This window comes from Nannobrachium achirus, assembly GCF_963921795.1.
Source record: "Nannobrachium achirus genome assembly, chromosome: 11".
Lineage (NCBI taxonomy): Eukaryota > Metazoa > Chordata > Actinopteri > Myctophiformes > Myctophidae > Nannobrachium > Nannobrachium achirus.
The window spans coordinates 14699157-14717693 of NC_137820.1; the positions used below are offsets into that span (position 1 = coordinate 14699157).

Consider the following 18537-nt stretch of genomic DNA (forward strand, 5'->3'; position numbering starts at 1 on the left):
TCCTGAACAGGTGTGTTTTTAAAATTGTTTTAAAAGATGCCAAGGAATCAGCTTTCCTGATTGCCACGGGTAGGGCGTTCCAAAGCTTGGGTGCACGTGCGGCAAACGCCCGATCACCTTTTGTCACCTGTTGTGTTTTTGGGACCTCCAGGAGGGCCTCCTTAGGGGATCTGAGGCTACGTGAGGGATTATAGGGAGGCACCAAGTCAGTAATATATTGTGGGGCAAGCCCCTTTTGAGCCTCCTTGTACCTTGTATGCCCATATATAGAGATCCCTGATGTCATCAATATTAAGCCCATGTCACGCTCCATATATGGCCATCCCTTGTCCCTTTTATGCCCATATGGAGATCCCTGATGTCATCAATATCAAGCCCATATCTGGGAATGCCCATATATGGACATATTGTGTCAGTCTCATGTTGTCTGTCCCTTTTATGCCCATATATGGAGAATCCTGATGTCATCGATATTGATCCCATATCTGGGAATGCCCATATATGGACATATTGTGTCAGTCCCATGTGGTCTCAGCGATTCTCACCCCTAGGGCGTCTTGAATGTATGTGAGTGTGTGTGTGTGTGTGTGTGTGTGTGTGTGTGTGTGTGTGTGTGTGTGTGCACACGTGTGTGTGTGTGTGTGTGTGTGTGTGTGTGTGTGTGTGTGTGTGTGTGTGTGTGTGTGTGTGTGTGTGTGTGTGTTTCAGAACAAGAGAGTAGCAAGGTAAGCCTTGTTATGACATCAGCACAAACCACAGGTAACATAATACTACACAGAGGTGACAACAGAGTGGATGTTACACTATAGTCACACAGTGCTGTATTGCTAATGAGTCACGGAAAGTCGATTACCGGTGTTGCCCCATGCGTGCATTGTTATACTTTCTCATAGGAAACTGCACACAAAAGGAGTCATGAGTACTGTAACTCGAGGCAAAGATGGCAGCCGGAGGTACAGAATCTGTGCCAGATTCTGCGCAGCTGCACAGATCTGCAAATGGTATGGAAGTAAAATGGGCGTGGGAGAGGATCTTGGGCGTGGGAGAGGATCTTCGAGAACCAGGGGCACGGGGCCTTCGCCGCTCCACTCACATCCGACTTTGGGGTCTCTCGGCCTCGGACCGACGAGTGGCACGCGTGCCGCGGACCACCTCCAGGTACCCCTAGTGATATAACAGGGGATATGGGGATATAGAGAGATAACCATGGGCACGTGTCGTGGACCACCTCCGGGGACCCCTGGAGGCTGGAGGTACCGTATTGCGGAGGTCCGGGGACCCCCTGGCGGCGCCGCGTCGCACCCTGTGTAGCCGGGAAAATGATCCCTCTAACGGGGTGGCTCACGGACGGCGCCCAGGGACCACCGCTTCCGGGGGACCACGGGACGGACGCAAATGTGGTCGCCTGGTGGAGGACCACCGCCTCTGCAACCCACTTAAAAGGCCGTAGCTCTACCTCCGAGCGACTGGGAGAGCCTTAGCCCTGCATACGCCCAGATCTTTTCCCACGCCCATTCGAAGATCTTTTCCAGGGGTCCCTGGAGGTGGTCCGCGACACGTGCCACTCGGCCGTCACACGCCGAGGTCCCAAATGGTGGCCGCCCCGTGCCCTGGTTCTCTCCCTATATATCCCCATATCCCGTGTTATATCGCCAGGGGTCCCTGGAGGTGGTCCGCGGCACGCGGGCCACTCGTCGGTCCGAGGCCGAGGCCCCAAATTTGGATGTGAGTGGAGCGGCGAAGGCCCCTTGCCCCTGGATCTCTCTCTCTATATCCCTATGTCCCCGTGTTCGAAGATCCTCTCCCATGCCCATTTGCAGATCTGTGCAGCTGCACAGATAATCTGTACCTCCCGGCCTCGAGTTACCTATACTTGCACAAAAGACTGAAGAAGTCCCTGCAACCTCATCTTTTATGGGTGTCCTTCCTCTTGCTCACTCGCTCTTCAATCTCCAGGTGGAGGGGGTGGGTGGGAGTGGTTGGCCCTGATGGCCTCCAGTTTCCTCTGTATACACGCACCTTCACCAAATCCTCCGCCCTGTGCAGTGTGCGTGCATCATGTGTGAGGAATTGAGAAAGACAGAGAACACATTAGAGATGGATTGATATGAAAATTTCAATATCACGATGATTGTGACAAAAGAAATCGCGATTTACAATATTTTTGCGATAATCACAATCCATTATCCTGGGGCGGAACATTTGCTAAAGAATAGCAGATCTACAAGCTCACAACGCGGCAAAGACATTTGATAAAGAGTGAAAGAAGACTGTATCAAGTACGTATTTTCTAAGTACCACGATAAACTATAATCTCGCTTATCGTCCCATCCCTAGAACACATGCACATAGAAAATTCACACGCGCGCCTGCATGGGTGTATGAACAATGTGATGAGCATGAATTGACGCCATCATTAGGTAAAACAAACAGACATTGGCCCTGTGGTGTCCATCCCATCCCTGCCCATCCTCCAGGGAGTCCATGCGATGTCTGGCACGAGGTGTTTGTGTGTACACAGTCGCAGTGTGTCTGCTTGCATTTGCAAGTACGTGTGCGCGCGCGTGTGTGTGTGTGTGTGTGTGTGTGTGTGTGTGTGTGTGTGTGTGTGTGTGTGTGTGTGTGTGTGTGTGTGTGTGTGTGTGTGTTGTTCCAAGGAAGGGCACACCCTGAGACTAACTGGCTCCAGGCAGTTAGGGAGGACAGCGCTCTAACCTGCTAACCGCTGTCTGATCCTTAGGTAACCTGGACCCACTGTCACACCCTGCACCAGGCCAACAATAGCTTCATGAGAGCAGAGGTGTATCATTCTGTGACGTGGGATATAACTGCAGCCTGTTAAAAGTGTGGGGACACAGTTATCTGATATCTAACATCTATTGGCTAAAATAAATCACTTCTATTGTTTTTCATTTGTTTTATTTAGTAACGCTTATTTGAATTTCTTGGTTATGTTCACAACCTCCCCTCCCTCCCTTTTGAAAATAATTCAGCTGTCTCTTATAGCTGGCAAGTCCCTCCTCGCACATGTGGATGTACACATATTTGTGTAACGCTAAGAGTGAACAAATGTAACCCGTAGGTTCATTTGGTTACATTTGTACACTCTTCGAATTAGATGACCACTGAATTTACAGTGCACTCTCTATGACACCTTGTTGTCCTGTTGGTGGACATCTGGCCTTCTGTCCACATATGAATGACAGGGGAGGGCCAACAACAGCCAGTTAGTGAACCTGCCAAACAGTGTGTTCGATTCCCAGCTCAAAATATGTTACCTGTTGTGGGAAGTGGCATGGCTGATTTAGGGCGTTACATATGCGCTAAATAGGCATCATGTTCACTTCCATTCTATGGGAGCAAAGGGAAGGATGACATAGACTGGTAACCGGAGAGGTCGGTCTAACAAAATATCGGATCCTTATTTATTTCCTGAACGCTCGGCCACAACTTCTTGTTTTACTGAGGTAACAAATAAGGTTTAGGCAAAGTTTTACTGAGGTTAAGGAATTTAGGAATACCTGGAGGTGACTGATCCGGGGTCACCGGATTTTTTGTACCGACCGTTCTTGCATTCCGTAGACTAGAGCCTTGGTCCTGCTCCTCCCGCACAACATTCCCCGCTGACAGGTGCCACCCCAGTGCCCAGTCCACATAGGCAGCTCCACAGGGGGGCATTGGGGGATAATGCCCACCCAGATTAGACTTTGTGCCCCCCCAGTCCAGATTGGCCAACCACCATTATTTTAAGACGTCTTACAGGTGTTAATTATATATGTTATACTGTATGTATGTATGTTTTGTTCTTTGTGATTATTATAAATATACACTTTAAAAATGAAGTCTAATGAAAATGTAATAATAAAAGGTAGCGTACGCTGGAGTTGTTTTGATATCTATTCCTGTGTTGTTGTGTAAGCAGCACGGAAAATTCAAATCCTTTCAGTGAGAAAACTTGTAAAGGACATTAGTTTGGCTCAAAACGCCACGAAATTATCTTGCTATATATAGGGGTGTGTTGAAAAATAAAGTGCTCCCTGGAAAATTGAAGGCCCCCATGCTGATTTATTCCGTAGACTATAGAGCCTTGGTCCTGCTCCTCCCGCACAACATTCCCCGCTGCCAGTCCATAGTGCATGGAGTAACAAAGATCAGCCTCCCCTCCCTGGCCTGAACATGGGCAATCTATTTGTGTTCATGTACAGTAGATCTGGATTCAAACCCCTGGACTTCGCAGCGGTGGGCAGTTACTTTACCCCATGCGCCACCCAAGTTCACTCTCCAACTTTCTATCCCAGTAAAGCAGAAATGAGAAACGATATTCCTCACCAAGTCTCATCATAACTTGGCCTGACCCCTGTGTGGATAGTAAAACAAAAGAAAGGTATTTTAATCTACTTGGTGCCTGGCGTCTCTATTGTGTGTCTGTGTGTTTACTTCGAAGGCACTGGGAAGTGGGACGTGCTGGCCATTGGGAAAAGCGGGACAACTCCCGAACGGCCGGTTCATTCCCGGCCGGTCCAGGCCGGCCATTAGGAAAAAAATTAAAATAAAATGTCGGCCTTCGTTCCATGTTGGGGGCTGGGCGGCCAACAAAGTAAATCGTCACTGTCGGGCAAAAACCTTGTGTCTCCAAGTTTCAAATGTGTACATTTTTTCGCAAAGCAAAGCTCTGCTTCATCATACAAGTCCGTTGCACAAAAGTAGTGAAAACAGCAGATCTACAAGCACACAAGGCCTCGCGATGCGAGGCGTTGTGTGCTTGTAGATCGGCTGTTTTCACTAGTTTAAATCATTTTTAAAATGATAAATACAAAACAAACGGACTTACAAGGTTTCCACCCGACAATGACGAAATATAACTCATGTAATTGGCCCACTGGCTTGTCACTTGTCATGATCTGAAATGGCAAATCTTTGAGTAGCAGCAGCGCTATAGAGAGATCTCTCTCTATAGCACGCAATGAGGGCCTCTCCAACTCTTTTTTTCCCGGGCTGAATCAGGGGTCCAGCACGTCCCTGATGGGAACTTACTCTGTGAGTGTGTTTGATGGAGACATACAGTCAAGAAGACATATCCCACCCCGCTGAACCTCCTCTCTGAACACAAACACAGCTGTGGGTCCTGCTCCTCAAAACGCCGACCCAGGACCACATGATCTGTGATCTCTGTTCAACCACCTCACTAGTCAAACTATGCATCCTCCTCATACCAGTTCAATTCAATTCAAATGAGCTTTATTGGCATGAGAAAACATATGTTTACATTGCCAAAGAAATGTTGGGGGGGGTACAGCATTGTGTAAACAGAGCTACAGTATGTCACATTTTGTCGTTATGTACCGGTATATACAGGGTATGAAGCTTTTTGGAAGAAATAGCAGCATTTCTTTTTTCTCAATACAATTTCAATAGCATACAAATGAAAAAAGCCTCACATTTAAAATGTGTTTAAAGGAACCAGCTCTGTTTATTCACGATATTCCTGGCCATTCTATGGAGGCTGCCATTTTCCTTTTACAGAGGGCGCTGGAGCATTTTTAAACATCTTTTCACTTCCTCCCAAGTCGAAGAACAAGAGATCCCAAGGAAGTGACAGGGAATTGTCTGTTGCCAGATATTGCCAGAGAGGGCAGAGACAAGCGGCCAGGTCTATGAATAATAAGCCCAATAGAATTAACTAGGTTCAGTTTTACTACTTTACATTTACATTTGAAAATAGCAGATCAGCAAGCTCACAATGTGTCACATTGTGACACATTGTGAGCTTGTATATTTGCTATTTAAAAAATATAGAGGAAAGAAAAAACGAAAATAATTTGAATATATTTGAAACATTTTAACAACACAAATCTGTGTGGCGGTCCCTGGCACCACATATTTTCAGATGGGGGTCTGCGACTGTGGACAAATCTGTTAATCTGGGGTCCTTGATATGAAAAGATTTGGGAACCACTGGTTTAAAAAATATTAGAAAGTAAGCCCAATAAACAACGACACCAATTGCTTATTATAAGCAGACATGGCAACACTGGTTCATTCAGAGCCAAGAGCCCAGAGCGCCTCTACTGACACTTTAATGCAAGGACACAGGAAACCAAATGATGTTTTTTATTTTCTTTCAGGATATGAACAGGAAGCCGGGGGCGGGGCCAGGAATATCGTGAATACTGTATGTGCAGTAGGTCTGGATGCCGCTCAATGGTTTGTGTTAAGCCTAATATACTTTGTTGTACTGTGCTGTACGACAATGTCCCTTGCTGAAAATATTCTATTAAAACGCCAAGTATAAATGAGGCTTAAAACGGTTACAATTTGATTATACCTAACAGGCATATAAAACATGGAGCAAAAATATAGGCTAATGAGAAAATCTAGCCGTATCCACGGACTGCAGGTCAACTGTGTTTACTGTAAACCTTTGGGGTTGGAACATAAAATAATGGTTTATGCTTTATTTTGCCGAACCAATCAGCCAGTGGAAAACTTAATTAACTTTTCACATGGGAGAACAATAGAGTTCATTGTAGAGCATTCCACTGAGTCTGAGTCCAGGGACTTCAGACTGTCAGTCTGAATTTTGACATTTCTAGACCAGCGTTTTCTTCTCTTTTTTTTCTTCTTTTTTTTCTCTCTTCTCCAGCAGTGGTGTAAATTAGTACATTTACTTAAGTACTGTACTTAAGTAAAATATTTAGGTATATGTACTTTACTTGAGTATTTCCAATTTCCAATACTTTTACTTCTACTCCACTATGTCTCGGATCCAAATATTGTACTTTTACTCCACTACATTTATTGCGACCGAAGGTCGCAGTTTACCATGAGAAATGTCACAGCTTGTCTGTGTCCGTGTAGACGTGCGTAGTACACTGTGGTTTTATGGGTTTGTCTGTGTTTCTATGGGATTGTAGCTCTGACATCATGCTCTGATGTCACTGTGATGTCATGGGAACCACTCTTAACAGAATCGGTTTGCCGCTCTGACATACTTGTTCCAACACTGCTCTTCTCCAGTTTACTTGCAGCCCTGTGGTGGCTGGGTTGACCACAGGGCAGCTCCCTCCAGACCAGAGAGAGCTTTGGCAGTGGTATTTTAACCCCCACCCTGACAAGCACTATAGAGTTGAGGAATTACATTTTCACATGGTTCTATTGTGAAAATAGCAGAGCATATAGATGAGCATATAGATCTATTTTCACAATTTCTGCCTCTAATATTTGACAATTTGGCCAATGTTTAATTTGTCATTTTAGAAGTATTAAAATGTCCTTAAATTGTCACTTTAGAAATGTGCATATGCTTAAACACTTGTATGTTGGTTGGTTTGTTTACTGTTTAGTGGGAAAACAATCTTGCACATTAAGTTAATCATCTGGGGACCCCCCAAAATCATTTGGGGACCCGACCCACAGGTTGAGAACCACTGCCCTACACAATGTGGTTCTCAACCTTTTCAGGCAGCGACCCCCAAAATAATCATATTTTCTGCCCCCCCCCCCCCCCCCCCACCACCACCACCACTCTGACGAGCACTTGTAAGACTTGATCGAGGCATTACATTTTGTTTAAGACAGTTCTATTGTGAAAATAGCTGCAGATCTACATACTAACTCCTCACAACATAGATCAGCTATTTTCACAATTTCTGCCTCTAACATTAGACTATATGGATAATGTAATTTTTAAATTATTTTATAGGTATTAAAAGTCCTTAAATTCTCTCTTTAGAAATGTGCAGATACCCTCAATTACTATACACTTAAAGGGTACTGTATGTTGGTTTGTTTACTGTTGAGTCAGAAAACAGTGTTGCACATTAAGTTAACCATCTGGCGAGACTCCGAGTCCCGACCCACAGGTTGAGAACCACTGCACTATACAGATGCTGAGGAGGACTCACCCACACTAACCCCTCCCCTCTCGCAGCAGCATAATTGGGAGTTTGCCGTCTGTCTCCCGGGGCGAGAGCTGCCACAGCCACAGACAGACTCGAATCATCCTACTACACACACATACACACGCGCGCGCGCGCCAGTGCACCGAGAGTTCACGAGCGTTGGCAAACCGTTTCGGTTGTGCAATTAAGTGACTGACAGCGGGAAGTTGTGAAAGACATTTTATTTAATCCGTTCACATTTTACAGGGCTTGCCCTGCAGTGGTGTAAAAGTAAGCAGTGCGCCGTGCGTCAGGCAACAACAGTCAGTGGAGAGGAACGAGTTGCGCGCCGCACATGTGTTGTTGAGAGACTTTCTTCCGCCGCTGGAGTGAAGATCAAATTCAGGTAAGAAAGACATTGGTCCGGGGACCCCCTCAGGGGTCCTTGAGGGAGTTACAGGGGGTCTCCAGCTAAATTATAGTTAGGAACCAAATGGACCCTTAAATGGGTACCTACTCAGAGAGTGCATGGAACTATTAGTGGACCTGTTAGAGTCCATAACTCTCAGTTAAATCAACATTGATTTCACAGTATAAATGGGGGTCCCAGAGATAGAAATGCTATTAAATGGGGGACCGCTGCTATATCCATGTAAAACAACTTCTCTTATGGGGGTCCCTCTGGCATATCTTTTCAAATGGGGTCCAAGGGCTAATAATTAGAGTCAATTTGGGAGTCCTTGACATGAAAAAGTTTGAGAACCACTAAGGTAAGAGATGAAAGTTATAATAATAACATCCTTAAGGCTGTAATTTAATGAAGACTGAGAGACTATTATAGGTGAAGAGCAGAATAGATTATTGATTTTTGAATCAAATTATTTTTGCCCTGGTTATAATAAAAATCTTCAAGGCTGCAATTTATTGAAGAATGAGAAGCTATGGGGTGAAGTGCAGAATAGCCTATTGATTTCAGTTTGAAATGGTTTTGCCCTTATGTAGCAGTGTAATAATGTTTTTAGATGTCATCCAGTTTATTAATGTTTAATCCATACCATTATTATGAGTACTATACAGGCTAGTGGATATTGTTTTGAATTATATATTTAATTTCATTATTTTATTAGGCTATCTCACCTGCTTTATTGAATGTGCGAAAGTTATCATGTGGTGATCAATGTGCAAACCCTGTTTGAGCTGGAAAGCCAAAGTTTTGGAGAGTTTGGAGACTTTAATTTGTTGACAGACCTCACATAGTGCCAATAGCTCAATAGCTCATTATGATGGGTGTGTGTGTGTGTGTGTGTGTGTGTGTGTGTGTGTGTGTGTGTGTGTGTGTGTGTGTGTGTGTGTGTGTGTGTGTGTGTGTGTGTGTGTGTGTGCTGAGAGAGACAGAGAGAGGGAGAGTTGTGATTCATGGCCACACAAACTGTCTGTATGTCAATAGCCTAGGCTCTAGATTTATTTTTGCCCATACTGTTACTGTAGGCTACTACATGAAACAACACAGTATTGTGATAAAGTGCAGACTGTTATATTTTAAGACATATCATGGCATATGATTATATATGCAGTGTATGAGTTATAGCTCTTTCAGAATGTTTCGGGGGCTTAACTGTTTGGACAGGACCTTTAAATTATATGCATTAAGGAAGTTATTCTTCCAGAGGGGCCCAAAATCCTCCACTGATTCCCTTGTAGTATTCCTATTAGGGATGTGTGTTGAACACTAAGTTATTTATGCTCATCATTAAGCACGTTCAACTCTGTACAGAAGCATGATAATTTAAAACTGGTTTCATAACTGAGACCTTTGCATCGCATGCTCTTAGAATGGTAGGAGATCAACGGTGGAGTACATTATTCTCCGGTGGAGTACATTATTCTCCGCAATTTAGAGCTACAGTAAGTGCGCATGGTTACACCTAAATCTTACAGATGAGGGAGACAGAACTGCATCTAAAGAGCCTGCGGAGATAACCTAAGTAGTACGATTCAAGAACCCGGTGATGTTTATGGGTTTGTACCGAGAGGTCCGCTCTAAAAAACCTGATGAAAAAACAATTCCGTCCAAATGCTTTTAGTGCTCTGGAATTAAATCAAAGTTGACAGCTTGCACTTTGACCCCACATCACTTCTGTCACTTCACGTCCAAGGCAATAAGAGCATGTTGCCTAAACGTTGAACAATATATGGCCGTGCAAATACTTGCAGATGTCAGTGTACATTTGGATGTTTGTGTATGCTATGGTCGTACTGTGCTGGTCAGTGAGTAGTGTGTGGGGAATTGGAGAAGGACCCTGTCATGAATGTTTAGTAGACTGGTTATTTAGCCACTCTGCTCCCGGCCATATATCTAACAGCTTCAAGGACCCACACTCGGCCTAAAGCTCTGCTAAAGGTTTATCTAACACCCTACTAGGAACTGTGCAGTGGTTGACTTGCTGAGGGGGAAAGAATTGGACAAAGGCAGAAAGAGGTAGGGTGTATGCTTGGGGTCGGGGGGGGGGGGGGGGTTGGCTGAGAGTCAGCAAAAAAAGAAAGAGAGAAAGTGAGAGAGAAAGGCTAGATAAGGCATTATGTTTATTTGTTTCAACAATTAAGGCAAATCAATGTTCTTTTAAGCACGTTATAAAAGGACATTTACATTCAGCAAAAACAAAGACAACAATAAGTTACTTATTCAGAAGTTAAAACAAAGGACGTACAAATAATTATTTTATTTTAATTACTAATCACAGTGTAGAACAATACAACCTTTATTTAAATCTAAATGAAAGGCAGAGGCAAACACAATGCTTTTAGCTGTCATTTAAAAAGAACTGAGATTTCAGCAGTTTTGGCAATGCTCCAGTGGCTTTGATTAGCACGAGGCAGTCAAATAATGCATGGCAAATGTATGCCTCCTGGCCAAAGGCATAGAGTCTAATTCAGAAAAGAAATCCCTCTGTGATTTGTGTTCTTTTAAGTACCATCCATCCAATTATTGTGTCACAACAACTGAGCTGCTGTCAGGAACGCCTCGCTCGCAGAAGGCTGTGTGCTACTCGCTCCAGGGCCAAGGACAGGTCCAGGCCAAACAGGGACGTGCTGGCCATTGGGACAAGCGGGACAACTCCCGAACGGCCGGGAATTCATTCCCGGCCGGTCCAGGCTGGCCATTAGGATTTTTTTTTTTTAAATAAAATGTTTGCCTTTGTTCCATTTTGGGGGCTGGGCGGCCAACAAAGTAAATCGTCACTGTCGGGCAGAAACCTCGTATTATCATACAAGGCCGTTGCACAAAAGTAGTGAAAACAGCAGATCTACAAGCACACAACGCCTCGCGGTGCGAGGCGTTGTGTGCTTGTAGATCGGCTGTTTTCACTAGTTCAAATACTTTTTTAAATGATAAATAAAAAACAAACGCTTTTGGACATACAAGGTTTCCACCCGACAACGACGAAATATAACTCATCTAATTGGCCCACTGTCTTGTCACTTGTCATGATCTGAAATGGCAAATCTTTGAGTAGCAGCAGCGCTATAGAGAGAGATCTCTCTCTATAGCGCGCAATGAGGGCCTCTACAACTCTTTTTCCCGGGCTGAATCAGGGGCCCAGCATGTCCCTGCAGGAACGCCTCACTCGCAGAAGGCTGTGTGTTCAAGGACAGGTCCAGGCCAACGCCTGCTGATGAAATCACAGTCCAGAAATTCTTATTGTACCAAGATTCTTTAAAAAAGAAAAAAAGCTCCTGACCATCAAGCAACATACTGTTATGGCTGAGAATTTCTCTCGGTTTGCACTTCCGTGAGAGCTCTGGACTGGTGTGACTTGGAAAGCAGCTCAGAAGATAATGAGATCATTTTGTGGTAATGGTGGTGAGGGTGTCTATGGCGGCTACGTGACTTGGGTTCAATCCTATACTACTGTTAGTGGTGGTAAAAGTAAAAATAAAATCGTACTTAAATAAAAGTATCAATACTGCAATGTAAAAAATACTCTGTTGCAAGTAAAAGTCCAGCATTCAAAATGTACGTGAGTAAAAATATAAAAGTATTGGCATCAAAATATATGAGTACCAAGTACCAAAAGTAAAAGTGCCCATTATGTAGAATGTCCCATCACACGTTTCAAATGTATAAAAATATTTTTGAAAAACACGTTGTGAGCTTGAATAGGGCTGTGGGTTATTAAGTGGTTAATGTATGTTTCGTAATAATAATCCAAATCTCCAAATGTTCTAATAGTTGTAGTGGAGTGAAAAGTACAATATTTGACTCTGAGATGTAGTGGAGTAGAAGTACAAGTATTGCAAATTGGAAACACAAGTAAAGTAAAACCTCCTAAAAAGTGTACTAAAGTACAGAACTCGAGTTACTTTCCACCATGCACTGTGTACTGTGGCTATCGATCCAAACCCTACAGGGTGTGCTATAGCTAACACTGAGAACCGGCTGTGGTCCAGCTCACCCCTACGTTAGCTTGACGTGCCTAGGCCGATCCATCATTACCATAAAACGAATAAAGCATCAATATTCGCCTGCATGTGTTTTGAAAGGCCTGCAGCTGCAGCTCCATTCCTCAGCTCTGCTGAGCGCGTACTGTGAGTGTGCCGGAGCTTTTTTTTTTCCTGGACAGCGATGAAAACGGAAAACTGAATGTGTGCTTTCTCTAAACTCTGCAGGTCTTATGGCTTGTTAAAACAGCTAGTGTTCTGCAGAATATACCGGCCCATGCCCTTATATGGTGACAACAACACCACCACCTCCCGCCAGGGAGAGAACAGACAGGGAATGGTACCTTTACTTGGACCCTGATGCTACAGGCAGGGGCGTCACAAGGGGGGGGGGAAGTGGGACTGAGTTACTAGGGCCCAAGGTGGAGGGGCCTTTATTATTTTATACTTTAGCTATTGAAAAATAGCAGATATACAACAGTGCCGCGCTGCGAGCTTGTAGATCTGCTATTTTTGTAAAGTCGTGAAAATGTGTGCAAATTGTTGAATATATGTGTTTTTTAAGCAAACATTTGTAACTCAAATTTTGCTTCCGGGGGGTCCCTGGAACTAAATATTTTGAGATGGGGGTCCGTGGCCAAATACGTATAATTTTGGGGGTCCTTCACATGAAAAAGTGTGAGCACCACTGACATAGAAAGATAGGTTTTTCAAAAAACCTTCAAAGACTTCACGATTTTTCAAAAATAGCGGATCTACAAGCTCACAGCGCGGCACCGAGTGCCGCGCTGCAAGCTTGTAGATCTGCTATTTTTCAATAGTTAAAGCACAAAATAACACAGTGAGTCCTTGTACCCAGGGCCCCAGAATTTGGTGCGACACCCCTGGCTACGGTGTGTTTGGAGAGTCCACAAACGGCTAGGTGCCAATGACTTGCGGACAGACAGCCCGGCTGGGCTCACCAACACCCCCCCACACACACACATAAACACACACACACCCCTTAATTTCTCTCTCATCTCTTTGGAGCTGGACTCTTGGTGCAGGTCGCTTTTGCCCGCGGCAGCTCTTCTGACCAGTGACCACCTCTGAGCACCGACAGCCTTTCCAGGAGTGAGAGAACGTTAGCGCCAGCAGAGTCACTTGCCATAGCGGTAAAGAGACAGACAGTATAAGTCTTGAGAAGTGTTACAGTAAGTGCAGGGCAGGGTGTATACCTTCATACCCTCAGGCCACACGGAGACAAGGCAGAGCACTTACGGCCGTCAGTCATTTTCGTCATGCCCTGTTGACTTCCATCTGCCAGCCTCAGGATGCTATTAGGTTACACAGAGACGCGCGCACACGCACACGCACACGCACACGCACACGCACACGCACACACACACACACACACACACACACACACACACACACACACACACTTGCGTGCACACGTGCGTTCTGTTGTAAAGCCATTCAACATCATTTCTACTATTTATGCTTTTTTTAATTTCTTGCATGTCAACACTTTTCCATTCCTTTTCAGAGGAATTAGACCCCAGATCCAGTATCACTGAACAACTGCCCCCAACCCTTACTTCACCTGTGTGTATGCGTGTGTGGATGTGTGCGTGACAGGAGACAGCATGCAGACTCAAGCTGGCACTGTGTCAGGTACACATGCGCTTGCTACTGTAGAGTAAAGTAGCTAAGGGCAGCCTGTCTCTCAGTGATAGAGAGGGGGAGGATTAAACCGCAACATTAAACGTATGAAATGGGCTCTTTAACAAAGGCAGTGCAACAAGGCTATTATCTGGCGTTAGCTGTATTGTGTTACCTCTCCACCACCGCTTGCCCACAGGATTCTCTTTCAGACTTATAGATAGCGGCTCGGGGGCCCCGGCCAGAATGTGGACAGACAGGCCGACCTCAGGGCTTGGAATCTTAGCCATCCTTCTTGTTTTTCCCCCCACAAAGAGATTTGCCTCAATTATGAAACGGAAGGAATTCCTCCCGGAATGTCCTCTTTTTCCTAAATCTATGCCGCAACAATTGCTTCCATTGAGACGTCACGTCGAGTCAATGGTGCAGATTGAGTGTTGTTTTTGATCTGATGCTATGAAGTGATTGTGTGAAGATGAACAGGGTTCCAAATGATTTCCTATAGAGAAAGAAAAAAAGAAGAATCCCCCCTGGCTAACTCTGACACAAGCTCCTATCCAGCTAGCTGTCAGCCTGTGCTGTGCTGCTGTGCGAGAGGCTTTTCTTTAACCAGACATCCTGTGGCTCTATGATTTATTGGATTTATTAGGAGATGAATGACTGTGGTAACTACAGCCTGTTCCTAATGGCACAGGATCAAATGATCCCTCCTTAACAGAGCAGTCCAGGGAGAGGTATTAGCTATCTTTACCTAAAGCAAATTTAGGCCTTAGTGTTGGTTCATTATTTAGCTTAACGTATTGTACCATTTTATACTTCAAGGCCAATCACTATCCAGTGCTCCATGCTTTTCTCTAAGCGACGGCTTTGTTCTCATGTGTAAGGGGATATTTTTGTAATCCGTTTAGCGTTCAGGGTTACAGTCCTCAGTCATTTCTCCAGAGATGCGTTCTGTTGCTCTGATAGGTGCGGTGTGCAGTTAGATAAGGATAAGGACTTAGCAATGTTCCTGATTAAAAGCCAGAACAATTTCTCCTAAGGGACACTTTGCTGCTTTGTTTTTTTATAATGATTTGAGTAAACAAGACAAAGCATTGCGGGAGACTGATATACTGTAGTTCCTAAAAGCCTTTGTACCGTAGCACGGTGTGCTCAAGGCAGTTTGATGTCCTGATCTGGTTCCAAAAGAACGTTACATTCCCTCAGAGGGTTTCTGGCAACACTTAGTAACTCTCTCAGTCAAACATGGGGGATGAGGGGAATTATATGTCACCATGCCGATAACCACAAGATCACTACTGTAGACAGGAGCAGCACTCACCCACAAGCACATGCACAAGTAAGCACAGACACACACACACACACACACACACACACACACACACACACACACACACACACACACACACACACACACACACACACACACACACACACACACACACACACACACACACACATACAGATTCAAGAGGTAGAATAGGGGACATTCGAGGTAAATATTACTCAAGTGCTTCTAAGTGGCTTTTCGAACATGTTAGCAACCCCAGCAGGTTTGGCTTTATCAATGTGTGTTTATAAAAGGAGAAACAACAAATTATCAGTTCTTTTAAAATGAATATTGCGGCCTCAAGACCATTTTAGAATGTTATTTGAGTAACTGCAATGTTATTATGCTGTTCTGTACTGTTATGTTTTCCTCTTTACTGCTGTCTATAAGTGGAGTTACAGCCAATAGAGACAATTTAACGCTCCAGTTTATGCCTTAGTTTATGTTTTGTCCAAACACAAAGAGTACAGTCTAGTGGCGGCCATGTATTTTCCCTCTACTAGACATGAACTCACACAGACTCACAGGGGAGCATGCTTGCTTAAACCCAAAGGTAGAAAAGGGGGGAAAAAATGGGATGATTGACTGTTGCCAAGAAAAACAACTAATAGCCCTGAGAGCCAGAAACAATTACCTAAGTTATTATGCCAGGCCAGCGCCTGTGGTCTGGGAATAAAGACAAATAGTAGGACTAATGTGCTCTGTCCTGCGTAGATGGAGGGCTCCGATAATGGCATACACTGCATGCTACCTCAGTGGTCGCTAAATGCCTCATTAAGGGTGGTCTGTCTGTGGGTATGCCCCCTGGCTAGTACACATCTGCCCCCAGCTGCTCCTTTCCCTATGATCACACAGCAGAGGTCCTGGGCGTAAATTTTACTCGTGTAAAAATGGTCTGTTGAATTATCACTCTGTATTTTGCCGTGAACCTCCGCTGGCGTTATAGCGGCTTCCTAAAGGTTTAACTCCTGGGAAGTCGGGAGGCATTTTATTTCAACTGTGCCCACTGGGCCTTGCAGTATAGGTTGGATAAAAGGGCCGTTGATGAATGGTTGTGGTATGCTGCTTGTGTGTCTACGAGCCAAAACCGAAAACCGTAAATCTGAGGAAATGTCCGCTCGCTGAAAAGAGATACTATCGGTCGGGGTTCGAGGAGAAGCCAGCAGCACCGTAATTGGTTGTTACCTCTAGATCTGTCACCGTGGCCATCGTGGTCATTTCCCCCCCACAAAGTGTGCGGCCAGTTCTGCCAAACACAACACACACTGTAGACCTCCAGGAAACGGGGATGTTAGCTTTAACACACTAGCTATAGCTGCCTAAATTCTTCTCCTTTATCTCACCTTTCTTTCAATTGTTCCTTCCTTCCCATCCTCATTCTCTCTCTCCCTCTCTTCCTTTTTTCTGTATCACTCACCCTCTATTTCCCATTGTCTCTAATCCCTTTATTTATTTTTGCTCGCTCGCAAAAAATGTCTCATCCGAGCTGCCCGGCAGTGCGTCCTGCCCATATTATTTCCAGTGTCGACTCTCTCACAACAGATGGAGTGTGTTGATAAGGCCCCTCTAGCCGGGGAGCCACAGGCCCAAAAGCTCAAAGAATAGAGTTTTACCTGTGACGTCATGACATACTTTTTATTTTTGTTTTTTCTATTCATTTGGTCATTAAGGTACACAGAATGAGAGGCCTGCTCTGTCGGAAACACTGCGAAAAAAAGTTATGGCCATATATATTCACTGCCCCATCGACTTCACTATACAGGAAAAAACACACCAAAATAAATATGCTTTAAGTAGCATGTGAGGCGTCAAACTAGGGGTTCTTGATGATTCTGAATCCATTGCAAGCATTTGTTTTGCATGAAAAACATTCCTTGGGCTGGAAAACGGAAGTGATGACTCATCACTTTTCACCTTTTTGAGAGGCTGAAATCTAGCCCAAGGAATGTTTTTCATGCAAAACAAATGCTTGCAATGGATTCAGAATCATCAAGAACCCCTAATTTGACGCCTCACATGCTACTTAAAGCATATTTATTTTTGGTTTTCTTTCCTGTATAGTGAAGTCAATGGGAAACTTTTTTTCGCAATGTTTCCGGCAGAGCAGGCCTCTCATTCTGTGTACCTTATTGACCAAATTAATAGAACAAACTAAAATAAAAAGTATGTCCTCTCAAAATTTGGGCCTGTGGCTCCCCGGCTACTCCTCTCCAACACCAGAGCTGGCTCCTTTTGTTAGGGGGCCTGGTCCTTCTCGAGGGCCACTGCACAGCACTGTGTTGCTGATGGATGTGTGCGCCCAGCGTGTGGAGAGAGAGATACATTACATGAACTCTCCTCACATGGGCGCAATCGTGTCACCGTCCCCCCCCCCCCCCCGCCCTGACCCCCACCCCCCCCTCATGTTAGGGAGGATGGCCCTCATAACCTCCCCATCAGTCTCACACACACACATGCACGCTCTGCAGAGACGCATGGATGCACATATTTAAACACTGCACACGCACGCACTCACAAAGACATACACACGCGCACACACGCAGTGGTGTAAAGTAACTAAGTAAATTCCAGTATACCACTACATCTCGGTTCCAAATATTGTACTTTTACTCCACTACAATTATTTGAAAAATGTAGTTACTGGTTACTTTGCAGATATATTATTACAAGCTTACAACGCGTCGCGATGCGACACGTTGTAAGCTTGTAGATCGGCTATTTTCAAATATTTTGTACTTTTACTTTTGGTACTTTAAGTACATTTTGATGCCAATTCTTTTGTACTTTTACTCAAGCACATGTTGAATTCCGGACTTTTACTTGTAACAGAATATTTCTACATTGCTGTATTGATACTTTTAATTTTGAGTACCACTGCACACACGCACACACACGCACACACACGCACACGCACACACACACACACACACACACACACACACACACACACAGCGCTAAACAGTTGCTGATTGACCATCCATCAGACACAGGCCTGTATCTCTGCTCTCTAACCCCAGAGGGCTTCTCAATTTGTCAGCCCTGAATAAACACAACTCTATTTATCAGCGTCTGATCCTCTTCAATTCGTGGCTAGCGGTGTGTAGCGGTATCGTCTCGCTGGCTAGCAGTGCATGACGTCTCTGTGTAGTGGCGTCTCTCACACGGCATCATGAGCTCTGGTATACTTGACACGAAATGGACAATGACAATAAATGAGGTGAAGTGATGTCTCTCTGACCACGT

General features: G+C 44.7%; 1 protein-coding gene across 1 annotated transcript in view; it reads left to right on the forward strand.

Moving 5' to 3' along the window:
- Nucleotides 1–8113: 8113 nt before the first annotated feature.
- sema3d (sema domain, immunoglobulin domain (Ig), short basic domain, secreted, (semaphorin) 3D) overlaps nucleotides 8114–18537 on the forward strand; it is a gene marked incomplete at its 3' end in the record, with an annotated part of 76582 nt that continues 66158 nt past the window's right edge. Inside the window, exon 1 of the mRNA XM_080736881.1 lies at nucleotides 8114–8286. The remainder of the gene's footprint in view (nucleotides 8287–18537) is intronic.